The sequence below is a fragment of the Heliangelus exortis genome, chromosome 11 (assembly GCF_036169615.1).
Source record: "Heliangelus exortis chromosome 11, bHelExo1.hap1, whole genome shotgun sequence".
NCBI lineage: Eukaryota > Metazoa > Chordata > Aves > Apodiformes > Trochilidae > Heliangelus > Heliangelus exortis.
The window spans coordinates 879,691-897,638 of NC_092432.1; the positions used below are offsets into that span (position 1 = coordinate 879,691).

Sequence of the window (17,948 nt, forward strand, 5' to 3'; positions counted from 1 at the left end):
GGACCGTCCCGGGGGTCACCTCCACACCCGGCTGGAGCAGCAAAGGCTCCTCCGGGCCCTGGGAGGAGGCTGCAGGAGGAGCTGCCCCCAGGTCCCTTCCTCCGAGTTCCCGAAGGTTTCTCCCTGCAGGGAGGGAATTGTTCCCCCTGCTCCACACCGGGGAGACCCCCCCGGAAAGGCTGGGACCAGCTCGGGGGTCCCCAGCACAAGGAGGACACGGAGCTGTTGGGAATCCAGAGGAGGTGATGGGGGTGATGGAGCTGGAGCAGCTCTGGAGCCAGGCTGGGAGAAATTTGGGGGTGTTCAGGCTGGGGAAGAGAAAGTTCTGGGGAGAGCTCAGAGCAGCTCCCAGTGCCTGAAGGGGCTCCAGGAAAGCTGGGAAGGGACTTGGGACAAGGGCCTGGAGGGATGGGATGAGGGGGAATGACTTGAAACTAGAAGAGAGGAGATGGAGAGGAGATTTTGGGGAGAAATTCTGTGGGGTGAGGGTGCTGAGCCCCAGGGTGCCCCCAGAAGCTGTGGCTGCCCCAGCCCTGGCAATGTGGGAGTTTGGATGGGGCTTGGAGCACCCTGGGGGGGTGGGAGGGGTCCCTGAGCATGGCAGGGGGGGCACTGGGGGGATTTAAGGTCCCTCCAACCCAACCCAGCCCAGGCTGGGGTTGTGGGATTCCATCAGGGGCTGACACCCTCTGCATGGCTGGAGGGCACAGCCCCCAGGATTTCACCCTCTTTAAAGGACTTTTCCCCAGGGATTTACTGGAAATGTTGTTGCCAGTTTGGTGTCCTGAGCCCTGGGGAACCCCCAGCTCTTCTGCCTTTGGCTGCAGCCCCCTCGTTGTGGGGAACGTGGGGCCTTTAGCTCTGTGAAATGCAAACAGGATAATGGCAAGAACACCACTCAGCAGCCTCCATCCAGCTGCCAGTGGCTGCTGGCAGATTCACTTTTTAATAACTCCACTTTCACAAATTAAATGCTGATAACATGTTTTACTATCACCCCGTGTTAGCTCCCTGCTGCACTTGCAGGGGAGGGAAGGTATTCAATCTCCATCTCAACTCATTAATTTTAAAAAGTTGGCCAGTATTTGCAAAGTGTTAAGCATATAAAAATTAATGTTGACAAATCTTGGAGGAATAGAATGAAACAAAAGAAATCAATTAAGGAAAGAGCCCGCGGGTAGATTTTATAATCTGAGTTGTGCTCAGCCTGGGAGGAGGAGTTACCAGCAAACCCTGGTGCTGACTGGGAACCTGAGGTGGGGACACTGGGGCTCGGGAATTCAGCATCTGCTGAGACTGCAGAAACCTCTGGTGAGTGTTGGTGAACACCTCTGGGTCTGGGCATCACCTGGAGCGGGAGCATCCGAGGGAAGGGGAGATGGGAAGAGCCTTTGGGCTTTGCAGAGGCCTCCCAGGAGATGTTGGGATGAATTCAGGGCTCAAGTTGGGTGCCAGGCTGCTCCTGGGTGCTCACAGCTCCCCCATCACCCCCTGTGCCCATGGTCTTGTGGTTGAATGAAGGAGGATGCTCTTGGTGTGGCTGAAGGAAGGAGGATGCTCTTGGTGTGGTTGAAGGAAGGAGGATGCTCCTGGTGTGGTTGAAGGAAGGAGGATGCTCTTGGTGTGGCTGAAGGAAGGAGGATGCTCCTGGTGTGGTTGAAGGAAGGAGGATGCTCTTGGTGTGGTTGAAGGAAGGAGGATGCTCCTGGTGTGGCTGAAGGAAGGAGGATGCTCTTGGTGTGGCTGAATGAGGATGTCTGGAGCCATCTCCCCTGAGCTCCCACATCCCATTCAGAGCACCAGGTCCTTCTCCAGGTGAAGAAGGACACCCCAGAGCCCCTCACCCTCCTCTCCATGCTCTGGAGAGGTGCAAAGCCACTCAGGTCACTTTTTCCTGCATTTCCAGGGCTGGTTGTTCCCTCCTCCTTGAGGGCTCAGAACCCGCACGGAAATCCCAACTTCTCCCCAGTTCCCTTGGGTCTGCCTTTACCAGAAGGCCAGGAAGTTTGGAAATTTCAGCTGGCCCCCTTCCCCTTGGAGCTCCGTGCTCTTTTTTTATCCCACCCTTCTCATACCCACGCACCTCACTCCTCTTTTAACCCAGAGGCAGCAGAAAGCTCTGAGGTGGCTGAAGGAGACCAAGAGGTGTTGGAGGGTCCAGAGCCACCTGCAGCTGCAGCCCTGATCCAAACAGAGCCCGAGGGACCTCGGCACACATCTCCTTCGTGTTCCTTCCCCATCTCCATCCCCAGGACACAGCCAGCACCAGCTCATCCTGCACTGTGTCCCATCCCTGCTCCTCTGCCACGGGTGAGTCCCTTCTGCTCAGGGCAGCTGCAGAAATTTGTGTGGATGTCTCTGTGTCTGATCACTCTTAGCCTGGGATTTGTGTTTTAAAGCTTCTGTGGCCTTCAGAGTAAATAAGTGTTGGGGGTTTTTTTGGGTTTGTTTTTTTTTTTTTGGGTGACACAGAACCTGGAGGAAAAGGGGAGCTATGGACAAATCCCACAGGGTTCTCACCCCCAGCTCTCTGTCTGGAGCTGTTTCATTGCATGCTGAGGGCAGGACCCAAACCATTGGATGCTGAAGGAAGGACCCAAACCATCCCCCAGGGTTGGGGTGGGATCCCCTGTCCCTTTCCCACCCCCCCTCAGCCTGCCCATGACCTTGCACAGCTCCAGCAGAATGTTGTGCCTGCTTGTTCTCCTCCCTGGCCTCTGCTCCTCTTTTTCCAAGGAAAAATCATGGTGTGGATAATGTCCTCCCCCCCCCCATGTATTTTGTTTCTGTGAAGATTTAGAAAGATGTGGAAAGAAACTCAGAAGTCAAAAGATAGAGCTGAGGATGGAAGGTCTGCATCCTGGGAAGGGTAAAGGGAAGATCCATCAAAGGGTATCTCCAGCATTCACTTAATTTTATTACTGTGAGTGACTTTATTACCTTCATTTTGCTTTCTGTTGCATTCCAGCACTTATTTAATAAACCCTTCACTGGTTTTAAATAGCAGTTTAGGTTTTATGGTAATGTTAAACTTAATCAGATGCTCAAATTAGCTTGAAATTAATTATATTGACAGCAATAACCCTTCACTCCCTCTTCATGTCCTGTGTGCAGATCTCCTTCAGGACTCTCTTAAATGCCATTTAGACACAGAAATTCACTGCAGCCCTGTTCCTGCCCATGGGATGGCTGCTGGGATCACAGACTGGTTTGGCTGGGAAAGGACATAAATCCCCCCCAGTGCCACAGGCAGGGACCCCTCCCACCCCCCCAGGGTGCTCCAAGCCCCATCCAAACTCCCACATTTCCAGGGCTGGGGCAGCCACAGCTTCTGGGGGCACCCTGGGGCTCAGCACTGAATTTCTCCCTCCCATCTCCTCTTTTCCAGTTCCAAGCCATCCCCCCACATCCCATCAAGGGATGGAGCATCCATCCATCCCCCCAGAGCCCCTCTTGGGGTCACCTCCCTCACCTGCTCCAGGGGGATGACAAGGAAGGGGCATCCTTGGGCAACCCTGGGGTGGGGGCAGCACCTCCAAACTCTTTTTCTGGGAAAAAGAGGGAACAACCACAGGGTCCCTTTGGGCATCTGCCACCCAACCTACAGCCAGAGAATCCCCAGACTGGGCTGGGTTGGAAGGGACCTTAAATCCCCCCCAGTGCCCCCCCTGCCATGCTCAGGGACCCCTCCCATCCACCCCAGGGTGCTCCAAGCCCCATCCAAACTCCCACATTTCCAGGGCTGGGGCAGCCACAGCTCCTGGGGGTACCCTGGGGCTCAGCACCCTCAAAACTTCCATTTTTGTCAATGCTTTGTTGGCTTTTCCTGCTTGCCTGGTGGGGTCTGTTCCCAGCTTGCTCTCCACACTTGGGATTTATCATTATCAGGGAGATCTTTCCATCAACCTTGCTTGGGGACACGGATCTCCGGGCTGGTCCTGAGTGCTCCCCATTCCCATGGGAGCCCCGTTTCTAAGGAGCCCCCCAGAAGCAGAGCCCTGCTGGCTGTGCCATGGGCTGCAAACCAGTCCTGCTGGGCACCAGCACTGGGAGAGCCCCAGCAAGGCCACAGCTGGGCCCAGCACACCTGGGAGGAGGCTTTCCCTTTGCTCTCCAGGGTTTCTTTGGGATCTGGCAGTGAGTATCACCCCCTGCTCCCCAGAGCCCACCCCCTCCATAGTGGCTGCTGTTGGTGATGTTTGGGTTGGTGGGAAGCCACTTGGCACTGGTGCCAGCTGGGGGGCCTCAGTAATTCACACTATAAAAAAAAACAAACAGAAAAAAACCCCAAAAAAGCCACTTTCCTTCTTTACCCCCCCCAGGTGAGCATCCTGGCAGGCTGTCCCACCAGAGCATCACCAGCTCTGACCTTGCCCTGAGCCACCCCCCGTGTCCCAGGACACCCAAAGTGTTTGACTGCATTCGTGGGAGTGATGGGATCAGCCCCCATCCCCCCAAATCCTGCTGGGATTTAGCACTGGAATCAGCAGGAGAAGTTTGGAGTGGGAAGGCAGGGGTGGCTGCCAGCTGAGCTGTGCTGGGGAGTGAAGACAGGCTGATTCATAGAGGGTTCCTGCAGGATCTGCTGGAGGTTCCCTGGGACCTGGAAAATGCATTATGGTAAAAAAAAAAAAAAACAAACAAACAAAAAAAAACCCTAAAAATAAAAAAAAAAAATCAACATGACCTTCTGAAAAGCCTGGATGGGGCTCGGGAAGGCTGGAGCAATCCTTGGCACAGCAGGAGCCTCCCCCGGTGTTTGCATTCTGGCTGGCTGATAGGAAAGTCATCAAATTAGAATTATTAAAAAAAAAAGAAAAAAAGAAAAAGAAAAAAAAAAAGAAATCAAAGGCAAACAACCCAAGCAAAGCCCAAGGGGGTTTGTGCAATCCCCACAGCCAGCCCTGAACCCACACGTCTGCCCCTCTGCAAGCATCAGGTTAGAGCTTGTGTGGCTTCTGGCTGGCTGGGAAGCAGAATGATCTGGGGGCTGTCATGTCAGTTGTGGCTTTGGTTGTGTGTGTTTTGTTTTTTTGGGTGGTTTTTTTTTTTTTTTTTTTCCTCCTCCCTTTTGGAACGAGTAACTCTTGTGGTGAAGCTGACACGAAGCATAAATTTGTTAAATTACATAAACATTATTGCGACCCATAAAACTCAATGGATCCTCCTCGTCGCCCTGTTTACTCGTGGCTGCCTTTCCTGTTTGCACAGTGTAATTTAACGTGTCAATTTGCTGGCAAATAAAAAACATCTGGGCTCCTGACATGCCAAAAAAGCTGGGGAGATGATCTGAGAGGAGAAGGGAAGAGCCCGGGCTCTCTGCAGCCCTCAGCGAGGGGCTCTGAGGATGCAGCCAACCCCAACCCCAACCTCTGGTGGCCTCCTGGCAATCCCAGGTAAGATCAGTGAATTTTTTTCCTAATTAAAATTAAGAAAAGCCGTGGAAGGCTGGCTCACACCTGGCAGCTCCACCTCCCTGCCAGGACTGACATCCCTTCCACGGGGTTTTTAAACAGTCTGATTATTTTGTAAGTGTGAATCACCAGAAAGTCATACTTTTACAAGATTTTTTTTTTTTTTTTTGTTCTAGTTGGGGTTTTTCTTTGTCATTGCTGGGGTTTTTTTTCACATTCTGGAGGAGCTCCAGAGTCCCAGTAAATTAATTCCCCTCCCTAAGCCCCTCAGCTGAAGATTCCCCTCGGAAATCTCAGGCTGTGGGTGTGGGGCTGGTACCAGCACTCAGCTCCCCACAGCTCCAGGCTGGGAGAGCCCCATAAATCCCAGCTTAATCCCTGATAAGCAGCAATCCCCAGGATTCCTCCCAGGATGCTGACCTGGATTCCAGGAGCTGGGAGGCCACACGTGGTCCAGGACATTTGAGGATGCTCCAGGATGTTTCTGGTTTGCACGGGAGACCCTTGGGGTAATTTGGGCTCACCCAATAAAACCAATGGGGTTGGGGTTGGGGGAATTATTCTGGCATCTCCCAGGGCAGGGATCCTGGGCTGGGAAGTGGGAAGCAGGAGTTGTCCTCAGTGGGATGGGGAACAAAGCAGCCGGGGCCGGGCCAGACGTCGGCTGCTGGGTAATTATAAAACCTCTGGAAAAACCAGAGCAGAGCCCTGCTCTGAAATCAGGAGGTTACAGCGAGTTCAGGCGTTGTTTTAATTAAGGGAGAGACATCTCCTCCTCCTTCGGGGAACACTGAAATCACGTTAGGGCCCAGAGGAAAGATTTCCCCTCTTGTCAGCAAGGGTTGGACACGTTTGTGTGTAAATAAATTGTGATTTCTCTGCCCCCGCCAGGGTGAACACACAATGTTTGCTTTGAGAGGCTGTGGGGCTGGCAGTGCTGAGGTTGTGTTTTTTTTGGTTTTTTTTTTGGGTGTTGGTTTTTTTGGTTTTTTTTTTTTTTTTTTTTCTCTAATCAAGATCTTGGCGTTTGGTCCCGGCTCGTAATGGGACTCAAGTAGTTGCACATTTTCTGTAATTGGGCTGGAGTAATTGCACATTTCTCCGGATGATTAATGAAGGGAATTAAAAAGTTTGGGGAAAGTCTCAGAAAGTGCAATGCCAGAGGGCTGGGGGGGCTCTGGCACAAACCTTCCCGGGCTGGGGGATCCACAGGAGAGAGGAGAAACCCAGGTGGAGGGGTGCAGGGATGGGGGGGGAGCAGAAAGCTGGGTGGGGGTTATCAGATGGAGATAGCAGAGATAACACGTGGGGGGGTGACCCCTGCCAAGCCCCATCTCATCAATCCCCCCCAGCAGAGAAAAAATAATAATAATAAATAAGCCCCCAGCCACGCAGGTTTTGAGACCCCTGAGAGGTGATTTGGGTTTTTTTTTCCCCCTCCTGCAAGCTGCTGAGGGGCTGAATCCTCTGCACTTATTCTCCCCAGGACCCCTCCCACCCCCCCAGGAGAAAAGGGACATCCCTGGGGCTGCAAACCCACAGAGAGCTTTGGGGACAAACTGGGCAGGTTTGGTGCAGAGATGGGCAGAGGGCAGAGGCACCAGCAGAAGGGGCTGGGGGGTGCCAGGGTTGTGCCCATCCCAGCTCTGCTGCTTTCTGAGAGGGGTTTGGAGCCCTTGACATTTTTATTTTTTTCTGTCTGGCAGAGCAGGAGCTGCAGCATGGGAGGGGGAGGTCCTGTTGTGTTTGGGTTTTTTTCCTCCCCAGATGTGCCAAGAATTATTCTTGATTGAGAGACTTTTCAGGCATTACTGAGAAAGGAAAAAAAAAAAAAAAAAAAAAAAAGAAAAAGGGAAAAAAAAAAAAAAGCCCAAAACCTTTGAGATGAAAGATGATGGTTTAAATTAGGGGAGAAGTGTTTTGGAACAAAAGAAATAAATGTGCTCAAGGCTTTGCTTGGCGCCTGCCCTGCCCCAGGGGAACTCTGGTGCTGTGCCCAGGGAAGCTCCAGGCAGGTTCCAGCTTTGGCACCTCAGCCACAGGGGGACTGGGGGGGGGGAATTTGGGGTCTGCAGCCCCCTCTTGGCTCTCCTGCACCAGCTGGGATGGATCCTGCCGGGACAGGGGGGATGCAGGAGGGCAGCTGGGGGTCGATGTCTGAAGCAGAGGAGGCTGATGAGCCAATAACTCCCAAATCTTGTTCCTCCAGGTGTGCAAAGAGTAAGAGCTGCCCCTGGGTAGCTCAGGACCCCCTGGATCTCCCCTCCCTCCAAACCTGGCCCTGGATGGATGGATGGATGGATGGATGGATGGATGGATGGATGGATGGACAGAGGGATGGATGGATGGATGGATGGATGGACAGACAGAGGGATGGATGGACAGACAGCTGCTGCATCTGCCAAATCCCAGGAGATTAGAGGAGGTATGTGGGATGCTGAGCTGCTGGGGGGGGGATGCTGAGCTGATAACAAGCCCCGAGCCCAGACTAAAGAGGGTGGGGGGCTGCAGACCCCTCTGCACTGGGGGGTGGTGCTGGGCTGTGCTGCCCAGGCCAAGCAGCACCCGTGGGGCAGGGGGTGATGGGCACAGCTGGGGGCTCTGCCTTGCCCACACAGAGGGGTCCCAGCAGCATCCCTGGGGAACGATGTTGTCCCCTCGGGAATGATGTCATTCCCATGCTGGCTTTGGCACCAGCCCCTTGGCCATGGCTGCTGGCCCAGGGAGAGGGGGGAGGACAGGCTGGGCGTGCAGGGATGGGCAGATGGGATCACAGGGGGGGGAAGGTGAAGCTTTCAGGTCTCCTTTAGTCCCCTTTTTCTGCTACAAACCCAACATCTCTCTGGGGCCTCCTGACCTTGGGCTGCACGGGGACTGAAACCACCTCCTGAAGCCTCCCCAGGAAGCCCTGGGGGGTCCCAGGGGGATGCAAACCCCTCTCCATCACTCCAAGGGAAGGGAGGAGCAGCCCCCTGCCCGGGGCTCCCCTGCACCCATCAGAGAGGGGGTTCCCTTCCCCTAGGCCAGGAGAAGAGATGGGGCAGGGCAGGGACAGCAGTGGCCTTGGTCACCACCCCGTGTCCCAGCCAGGAGCAGGAGGGAGGGAAACCCCCCCCGAGAGCTCTGGCTGGGTGGGAGCAGAGCAGAGGCAGGCAGCAGCACAGGGGGATTTATGGCACCCTCGGCTTTACCCTCCAATTTCAGCTTTGAAGATGAATGTTTGCTGGGCTGTTACTCATTTAAACATTATTTTCCCTGTCTCCCCGGAGACCCCAGCCTTCCCAGCACACACACACACACGGAGTGCTGGCTCCTGCTTCTAAAAATCATCTCTGCTTTGCTTTACAAGCCCAGAGGGCTCCTCTCTGTCCCCCCCGGGGCGGACACAACCCTTGGGGGGTGGGTTCACCCCAGGTGAATCCTTGCTCCGGATCCCATAGAGCCCCGGAGTGGTTGCGAGGTTGTGCAAGAGGTTTGTGTGCTGGGGAGGGGGCTCGTGGCTACCTGGGCGAGCGGCCAGGAGCCTGCTGGGCACGGAGAGGGGGACACGAGGGGCTGGGGACAGCAGTCCTGGCTCTGCTGGGAGGACTTCGCTGGCAGCCCGGTGAGATCCCGGGGTGATAAAGCCTGTGTAATGTGGTGTTGCAAAAGGCACAGAGGATGCAAATGAGCTGGAGAGGGTTTTGTTATTAAAGGGAAGATGGATGGTGCAGTTATCTGGTGTGGGAAAAGCTGGTGGCCTTATTAAGTGTAATTATCTGCAGTGCTAATAACAGCTTGGCAGCTCCCCCCCTGCCCTCTGCTTCAGCAACCAGCAGCAGCTGGAGGAGCCCAGGGGCACCCAGAATCACCCAAGGGCACCCAGCATCACCCCCCAGCATCACCCAGGGGCACCCAGTATCACCCAGGGGCACCCAGCAGCACCCCCAGTATCACCCAGGGCCACCCAGCATCACCCAGGGGCACCCAGCATCACCCAGGGGCACCCAGCAGCACCCAGGCCTGCTGAAGGAGAAGCACCCAGCCCACCAAGGCTGGAGCTGGCACTTCAGTCCCCAGGATGGGGGGGAAGAGATGTTCCTGGAGGAACTGGGGCTGCTGGGATTCAGGGAAGGGTTTTCCCAGAGCCTGCATGGGCACAGCTCATCCCCCTGCCCTTTCCCTTCAGCTGGAGTGGGATTCAGGGATTCAGGGATGCAGGGGTGCAGGGATTCAGGGGTGCAGGGATTCAGGGGTGCAGGGGTGCAGGGATTCAGGGGTGCAGGGATTCAGGGATGCAGGGATTCAGGGGTGCAGGGATGCAGGGATTCAGGGGTGCAGGGGTGCAGGGATGCAGGGATTCAGGGGTGCAGGGGTGCAGGGATTCAGGGGTGCAGGGATTCAGGGGTGCAGGGGTGCAGGGATTCAGGGGTGCAGGGATGCAGGCACACAGGGATTCAGGGATGCAGGGATGCAGGGATTCAGGGATTCAGGGGTGCAGGGATGCTCCTCAGGCCCCGGGGCTGATGACCTCAAAGGGAGGAGAACAAAAGCCGGGCTGGGGAGGGGAGGAGGCAGCGGCCAAACTGCGCTCCTGCCTTTGATCTCCTCTGGCTTTAATTAACGCCTGGAATCAGAAGGCGGGATGCTGGAGCAAGGATCCAGGGATCAGCGGCTTTAATGAGGTTTGCCGGGCTCGGGAACATCCCCGAAGCTTCCACAGGGGCTGGGTTGTCCTGAGAAAGCTCCGGGAGATTTGTCCCCAGAAATTGAGATTTGTCCCCTGGAAATTGAGATTTGTCCCCAGAAATTGAGATTTGTCCCCAGAAATTGAGGTTTCCCAAGGTGGCCTCCAGCCCAGGGTCCCTGGGGGTCTCTGATGTTCCCAGAAACACCCCAGCCCCATAAGAACCCCACTTGGAGCCGCTCTTGCTACCAGACTTGCTGTCTCCTTGTTGCCCCAACCCTCTTTCTGGGAGACAAGGTCTCCAGGGCAGAGCCAGGTGGGGTTTTTGGGGTGCTGGGGTCAGCAGAGATGAACCAGGGGGGGCTCTGAGCCTGCTCCCCCCTCTCCTGGGGTGTTTTTGCAGGGAGGATGCTGAGCTGCCTCCATCCCCATCCCGGGATCCCGGGCCCATCCCCAGGCCCCAGGCAGCTCCTCACCCCCTCAGCAGGGAGCTCTGGGTTGAGCTAATGCTCACGAAAAAATAAAATTTAAAAAAAAAAAAAAAATTGACAACGCATTCCTCCTGGCATCTTCACCCCCTGCAGAGCAGGAAGGAAAGCTGATTTTTTTTTTTTTCTTTTTCTTTTCTTTTTTTTTTTTTCCAATTTCATTTACTAAAGGCTGAAAGCTGCCTGCAGAGGGCTGGCTCCCCTGTCCTCCAGCTACTTAGAGTGCAATCCTGCTTCAATTGGCTTTTTGATAACTGTTCTGGCTGCAGGAACAGAGCTTTCTGGGGGGATTCACGCCGGGCTGCCTTCAGCTTCCTCACCAATATTGCTCCTCACCTCCCAGCAGCTATTCCTGATTCCCAGAGAGCAGCAAAACCTCCTCAGCACTTCCCTGACATTTGAGGCACACGGGGGGCAGGAGCATGGCTGGAGGAAGGGGCTCCCCGGGCACAGGGAGGGGGTGCTGTGGACTTAGGGGGCATCTCCCCAGCTTCTGGGGCATTGCTCCATCATATGGGGCATCTCTTTGTCTTCTGGGGCATCTCCCCAGCTTCTGGGGCATCTCTCTGTCTTCTGGGGCATCTCTCCATCTTATAGGGCATCACTCTGTCATATGGGGCATGTCTGCATCTTCTGGGGCATCTCTCTGTCATATGGGGCTTCTCTTCATCTTATAGGGCATTGCTCCATCTTATGGGGCATCTGGAGGAAAAGCCAGAAAAAGAAGGGGAAAAAAACCAGAAAAAGAAGGGGGAGAAAGGGGGGGGGGGGGAAAACCAGAAAAAGAAGGGGAAAAAAAGGGGGAAAAAACCAGAAAAAAAGGGGGAAAAAACAGAAAAAGAAGGGGGAGAAAGGGGGGGGGGGGGGGAAAACAGAAAAAGAAGGGGAAAAAAAGGGGGAAAAAACCAGAAAAAAAGGGGGAAAAAACAGAAAAAGAAGGGGGAGAAAAGGGGGGGAAAAAACCAGAAAAAGAAGGGAACAAAAAGGGGGGGGGAAAGCCAGAAAAAGAAGGGGAAAAAAAACAGAAAAAGAAGGGGGAGAGAAGGGGGGGGAAAAACCAGAAAAAGAAGGGAACAAAAAGGGGGGGGGAAAGCCAGAAAAAGAAGGGGGAAAAAAGAGAAAAAAATAGAAAAAGAAGGGGGAAAAAAGGAAAAAAAAAACAGAAAAAGAAGGGGGGAAAAAAGGGGGGAAAAATCCAGAAAAAGAAGGGGGGAAAAAGCAGAAAAAGAAAGGAAAAAAAAAATAATAATAAAAAAATGATCTCGGTTCATGGGTGGTGGCTCTGGCAGGGCAGGGGGGGAGCAGCAGAGCTCTGCCCTTCCCTGGCAGTGAAGGCAGCGCTGGTTCAGCGGAGCTGCTCCGTTCCTCTGCCCTGAGCTCCGAGGAGCAGATTGGATGAGAATTATCAGGCTCCCCGGCTGGAATAAATATTCCTGACGTGGAGCGAGCCATAAATCAGCGAGCAGCAATATCCTGGGCTATGAAGATATAATTTCTGTCTCTAATAGCTGAGGAGGCCTGGGGGAACGTCTGGGGGTGGCTGCCTGGCCCCAGCACCGCTGGGGGAAAGGAGACAAACAAGCAAAAAAGGCTTTTGTTGCCTTAACCCTGAAATTATTGGTACGGGGAGGGAAATCCCAGCCGGCTGGGGCTGGATCTGCCCTGCAGCAGGCAGCTGGTGATGGGGGGCTGACAAAACCCCCCAAAAACCCCACCTGGGGCTTCTGGTGGCATCACGGCCCCACAGCAGGGAGGGGACAGGGACATTGGGACCCCCCCTGTGCCAGGAGGGGACATTGGGACCCCCCTGTGTGCCAGGACAGGGACACTGGGACCCCCCTGTGCCAGGAGGGGACATTGGGACCCCCCTGTGCCAGGACAGGGATTTTGGGACCCCCTGTGCCAGGACAGGGACATTGGGACCCCCCTGTGTTCCAGGAGGGGACATTGGGCAGGGGCTGGGACAGGGAGGGGGAGAAAACCCCAACAGAGAGGGTACCAGAAAATACTTGTATTTATACCTGTGATTTTTCTACCTGTATTTTTTATACCTGTATTTTTTTTCTTCACCTGTATTTTTTATACCTGTGATTTTTCTGTGTTTTTTCCACTTGTATTTTTTATACCTGTATTTTTTCTACCTGTATTTTTTCTACCTGTATTTTTTATACCTGTGATTTTTCAACCCATATTTTTTCTACCAGATCTTTTTTCTACCCATATTTTTTCTACCTGTGATTTTTCTATCCGTATTTTTTCTACCTATATTTTTTCTACCTGCATTTTTTATACCTGTACATTTTCTACCTGTGCTTCTTCCACCTGCCTTTTTTCCACCCCCATTCCTTCCCAGGTGCCAGCCCAGCCTTTGGAAAGCCCAAGGTGGGACAATAATTAATAAAGAGCTGCCTGGGTGAAGCTCCAATTTTGATGGGATTAGTCCTAATGGTTTTATTTTTAAAAGCCACTTAATGACTAATCAGCTCTGCCCTCTCAGCTGAGAGGTTCTGGGGCTGCTCGAGCTGCCTCTTAGGGGAATTTACTGGCAGAGCAAATTCCTGCTCAGAGCTGCTTAAAAACCCCACATCCCGGGGCTGGGCTGGGGGCTCTGCCCCACACCAACCCCCCCACTGTGAGCCGAGGGGAAAGGGGCAGAACCCTGTGTTCCCACAGCCAGAAAAACCCCAAATTCTCCTCGTTTCTGCCCCTCCGGTGCAATAATTCCTGGGGAATATCCCGAGCAGTGCTTGGGGATGCTGATGGGGGGGGATTTTGGGGCAGGGGGTTTTTTTTTTCCTCCCTCCCCATCAGAAGGGATGGGTCTGCCCAGCCCCTTCATTAATCCCACACCGGGAGCTCTTCCTTAATCCTTTAACGACCTGGAGTGCCAGGGCTGCAAGGACTCCTCTCATTTCTGGGCCACGAGGGACTGGAGCCAACAGTTTGGGAAAGAAATGGGTGAAAATGGCCCATCCTGTGGGATTTCTGTCCCCTTCCCCCCCTCCAAACCCCTGGGCCTGAGGCCACCACCTGAGCCCTGCTGGGGGCAGATTGCACCATTATTAAATTATCTGTTAAAAAAAAATAAAAAAAAAACAAAAAAACCACCCCAAACCTCGACAGGCTGCTCTGTTGGGTACCAGTAAATATGTGATTTACATTTAATTCTGAGTAACCTTTCCAGGAGCAGTGAGGTGTGAAGGAATTTAATGACACAAAGCTACATTTATGAAGAGCCCATTCATATTCATCAGGCTCCTGCATTAACAGCCCCTCTGGGGACATCTCCCCAGCACCCCCAGAGGGGCTGAGAATCACCCAAAGTCATGGAAAAAGGGCTGGAAAGGATCCTGTCCCAGGCTTGGCAGGGGAAGGGGCATCCATCCATCCTCCTGGCTTAGGGGAGACAACTTTGGGTGAGAAAGGGAGGAAATTCTTTGTTCTCTTTGCAGTGTTTAGGCAGGAGGAAATATTGAGGGGATAAAAAGAGGATCCTGGAATTGTTTGGGCTGGAAAACACCTTTAAGCAAGCATTGGATTGGTGAGGACATCCCCTGCCCCATGGCCCTCAGCATCATCCCCAGGGCTTGGAAACCTCTCCAGGGATGGGGATTCTACCCCTGCCCTGGGCCTGAAAACACAACAATAATAATAATAATAATAATAATAATAATAATAATAATAATAATAATAATAATAATAATAATAATAATAATAATAAATAAAATAACCTTTTCTTTTGGACCATTTCCTTCAAGGTGTTCATAGCATTATTCCTGATTCTTTTAGGAACCTCCTGCCTGCCCCTGGGCTCTGCCCTTCACTCCCCATCCTCTCCTCTCCCCAAGGCTGCAATTCCCCCCTCTGGCCCTTGCTCCTTGGGCAGGGGAAGGAACACAAATCCCCCTTCCCATGGCCCAAACCCCCCCTCCCTGAGCCCCCAGCAAGGGCTGAGCTGGCTCTGCTCCCCATCCATCCCTCCCCAGAACCTCCTGGAGCAAGGTGAGGCTGCAAGGTGCCCACTTCTGGAGCAGGGAGGGCAGGAGCCCAGGCTGCCAAGGGAACACTCGTGAATTTGCCAGCAGGAAGGACACAAATGGCTCCATCAGATGGGGCAGCTCCTTCCTCAGCTCCTGCTGCTCCCGGCTGGGCAGCTGAACGAACTCGCTCACCTCTCCCCAGCAGCACAGCACAAAAACCACAAAGGGGACGAGCCCTGCCCCAGCCCCGTGTCCCCACGGTGTCCCCAGCACAGGGACACAGAGCTCAGGCAGGTGGTGGGGCTGGGGGCACCAAGGAGAAGCCAAATATCCAGGGGTGGAAGGGGGAGTGTTGCCCAGCAGCCCCAAAGTCATCCTGCTCTGAGTCCCCTTTCCCCAAAAGGGGACAGAGGGAAGGCTGGGAACACGGCTAGGGATGGACTGGGGTGTTCCTGGGGTTGTAGCTCCATGAATCACTGGATTTCTGGGCTTGGCAGAGACCCTCAGGAGCATCCAGCCCAACCTCTGAGCAGCACTGGGAGCCCTGTCCCTAAGGACCAGCTCCAGGTGCCCCTTAACTCCCCCCAGGGATGGGGACTCCCCCACTGCCCTGGGCAGACTGTTCCAAGGTCTCACAGCCTTTTTTTTTTGTGAGAAATAAATAAATAAAAAGACATCCCCAGGCTGGGGGAACCTTGTTCTTCTAACACTGGGCCAACCCCAAGTGTCCCCTTGTGCCCAGGCATCGCGTTCCCTGGCACCTTGGGCACAGCCCAGCACTGCAGGGGTTAAAGGTTCCAGGTCCCCACCCTGGGGTCTTCACTGCTTTGGGGGAGATTCCTCCTGTTTTGGGGTTGCTAGGGGTTATTGCAGCAGCACTTTGTCCTCCTCCAGCTGCCAGCTGGTAATTAGTGGGACCTGCTAATCAGGGCTGGGAGGACGAGCCTGGAAACGAGTCCCAGGTGAGGGACAGAAAAGCCCAAAGTGGGGGGCCAGGAGCCCACACACCTCAGCAGCCCCTGGGCTACCTGAGCCCCCCCTCACCCAGCCTCAGATGGGGACACGACCAGAATGGAGTCCTGGAGCTGGTACTGGTGTTGGTGCTGGTGTTCATACTGGTGTTGGTGTTGGTTCTGATACTGGTGCTGGTTCTGGTTCTGGAAGCCCTGGGAGGATGAGGAGGTTGGAGCTGAGCAGCAGGATGGCACCCAGCTGCCTGCTCCAGGATGCCCCAGGCAGTAACACCCCACAGCCCCCACCCCACAGCCCCCAGCCCTGAAGTCAAAATAATTTACTTTAAAAAAAAAAAAAAAAAAAAAAAGGAACTGAAGGGAAAAACCCCCAAAGTCCATCAAGCCCCAGCCAGCTCTGCTTCAGGTTCCTGTGCCTGGGGGGGGGTTTAAAGCCCCCCATAAGGTTTTAGGGCTGCTGAAGGTGAAGCTGATGCTCTCCCTGCCCTCACCACGGGGCCCTTTGCCTGGGGGCAGCTGGGGCTGGGCCAGCAAGAGGCAAACTGGGCACCCAGGGGGGGTGGCAGGACTGGAACCAGTGCAGGGAGGAGACTGAGGATGAACCACAGGAACCAGCAACTGCTGAGCTGGGAGAGGTACAGCAGCACCCCCCAGCACCCCTCAGAATCCCTGAGCATCCCTCAGTACCCCTCAGAATCCCTGAGCATCCTTCAGCATCCCTCAGCACCCCTCAGAATCCCCCAGCAACCCTGAGAATCCCCCAGCACCCCCCAGCACCCCTCAGAATCCCTGAGCACCCCCCAGCACCCCTCAGAATCCCTGAGCACCCCTCAGCATCTCTCAGCACCCCTCAGGACTCCCCAGCTTTCCCGAGCACCCCTCAGCACCCCTCAGCCTGGGAGTGGTACCTCAGCCCCCCGGAGCCCTCCAGAGCCCCCCTGAGCCCCCCAGATCCCCCCAACCCCCCAGCAGTGCCTCTCCCCCCCCCCCGGGGCTGGGGGCTCAGCAAAGGTTCCGTGCTGGTGGCCCCGAGATGTCATTGTCATCCCTCCCAGAGTGACTTTCCCCCCCCCCCCCCTCCCCTCTTTCCCCTTGGATTGGAACGGAGCCTCCTGGGAGAGGTGAACTCCTGGCAAATGGCTGCCCAGGGATGGGAGCAAATGAAATGTAACAAATCTCCATTTGCAATTTTGGGGACGCGTGACTGGAATGGGAAAGGGGACGGAGGGAGCTGAGCACTCCCAGGCTGCTGCTGCTGCAATAAAGTCCCTAAAGAAACCCCTTAAAGAAACCCTGTAAGGAAACTCTTTAAAGAAACCCTTTAAATAAACCCCTTCTCACCTTCACCCCTCACTTCCAGCCCAGCCCGGGGGGCTCAGCACCAGCTCAGCACCAGCCAGAGCCGGGGGGCTCTCTCTGCCCAGCTCCTCCATCAGCCCCGTGGAAGTTTTATTTTCTTTTAACTTTCTAAATACGGTGCTGGGGAAGCTTTAATAGAGGCGTGAGCAGGACCAGGGGTTTGGGGTCAAGCAGCAGCCCCAGGCTGGGACAGGGAACCAGTTCTTGGGAGCACCAACCAGAGCTGGGACAATGATCCAACTGAGAGAGAAACCTGCTTGGGTCTTTCAGAAATAAAGCTTCAAATGAAGCAAACAAAAAGAACCCTGGCTGCCCCAGCCCTGGCAGTGACCAAGCTTGGATGGGGCTTGGAGCACCCTGGGGGGGTGGGAGGGGTCCCTGAGCATGGCAGGGGGGCACTGGGGGGGATTTAAGGTCCCTTCCAACCCAGCCCAGGCTGGGGATTCTCTGGCTGTAGGTTGGGTGGCAGATGCCCAAAGGGACCCTGTGCTTGTTCCCTCTTTTTCCCAGAAAAAGAGTTTGGAGGTGCTGCCCCCACCCCAGGGTTGCCCAAGGATGCCCCTTCCTTGTCATCCCCCTGGAGCAGGTGAGGGAGGTGATCCCAAGAGGGGCTCTGGGGGGATGGATGGATGCTCCATCCCTTGATGGGATGTGGGGGGATGGCTTGGAACTGGAAAAGAGGAGATGGGAGGGAGAAATTCAGTGCTGAGCCCCAGGGTGCCCCCAGAAGCTGTGGCTGCCCCAGCCCTGGAAATGTGGGAGTTTGGATGGGGCTTGGAGCACCCTGGGGGGGTGGGAGGGGTCTGGGGGAGGGACTGGGGGGGGATTTAAGGTCCCTCCACCCTGGGGTCTGTCCCTGATGCCCATGGGGACCCCTGAGGGCCAGGCCCAGCAGGAGGATGCTTCTTCCCTCCCTCACTTTCCAGGAGGTTGAGTTCATCTGAACTGAACAAAGAAGGAGGGGAAGCTCTAATGAGACAGAGATGAATCTGGGCTGCTCCCAGGGTGCTGAGGGAGCTGCTTTTCCAGCACTAATAACCCAGCCTCCAACAAGGAAAGGAGCTGATGCT

At 54.7% G+C, this 17,948-nt stretch overlaps 1 long non-coding RNA gene across 1 annotated transcript; it reads left to right on the forward strand.

Annotated features, from left to right (window-relative positions):
- On the forward strand, positions 1–7,770 carry LOC139800702 (uncharacterized). The gene is made up of 6 exons (XR_011727882.1): positions 1–242; positions 1,207–1,311; positions 2,105–2,310; positions 2,795–2,892; positions 5,804–5,901; positions 7,624–7,770. It is a non-coding gene; the product is annotated as an uncharacterized lncRNA (long non-coding RNA).
- Positions 7,771–17,948: the final 10,178 nt, after the last annotated feature.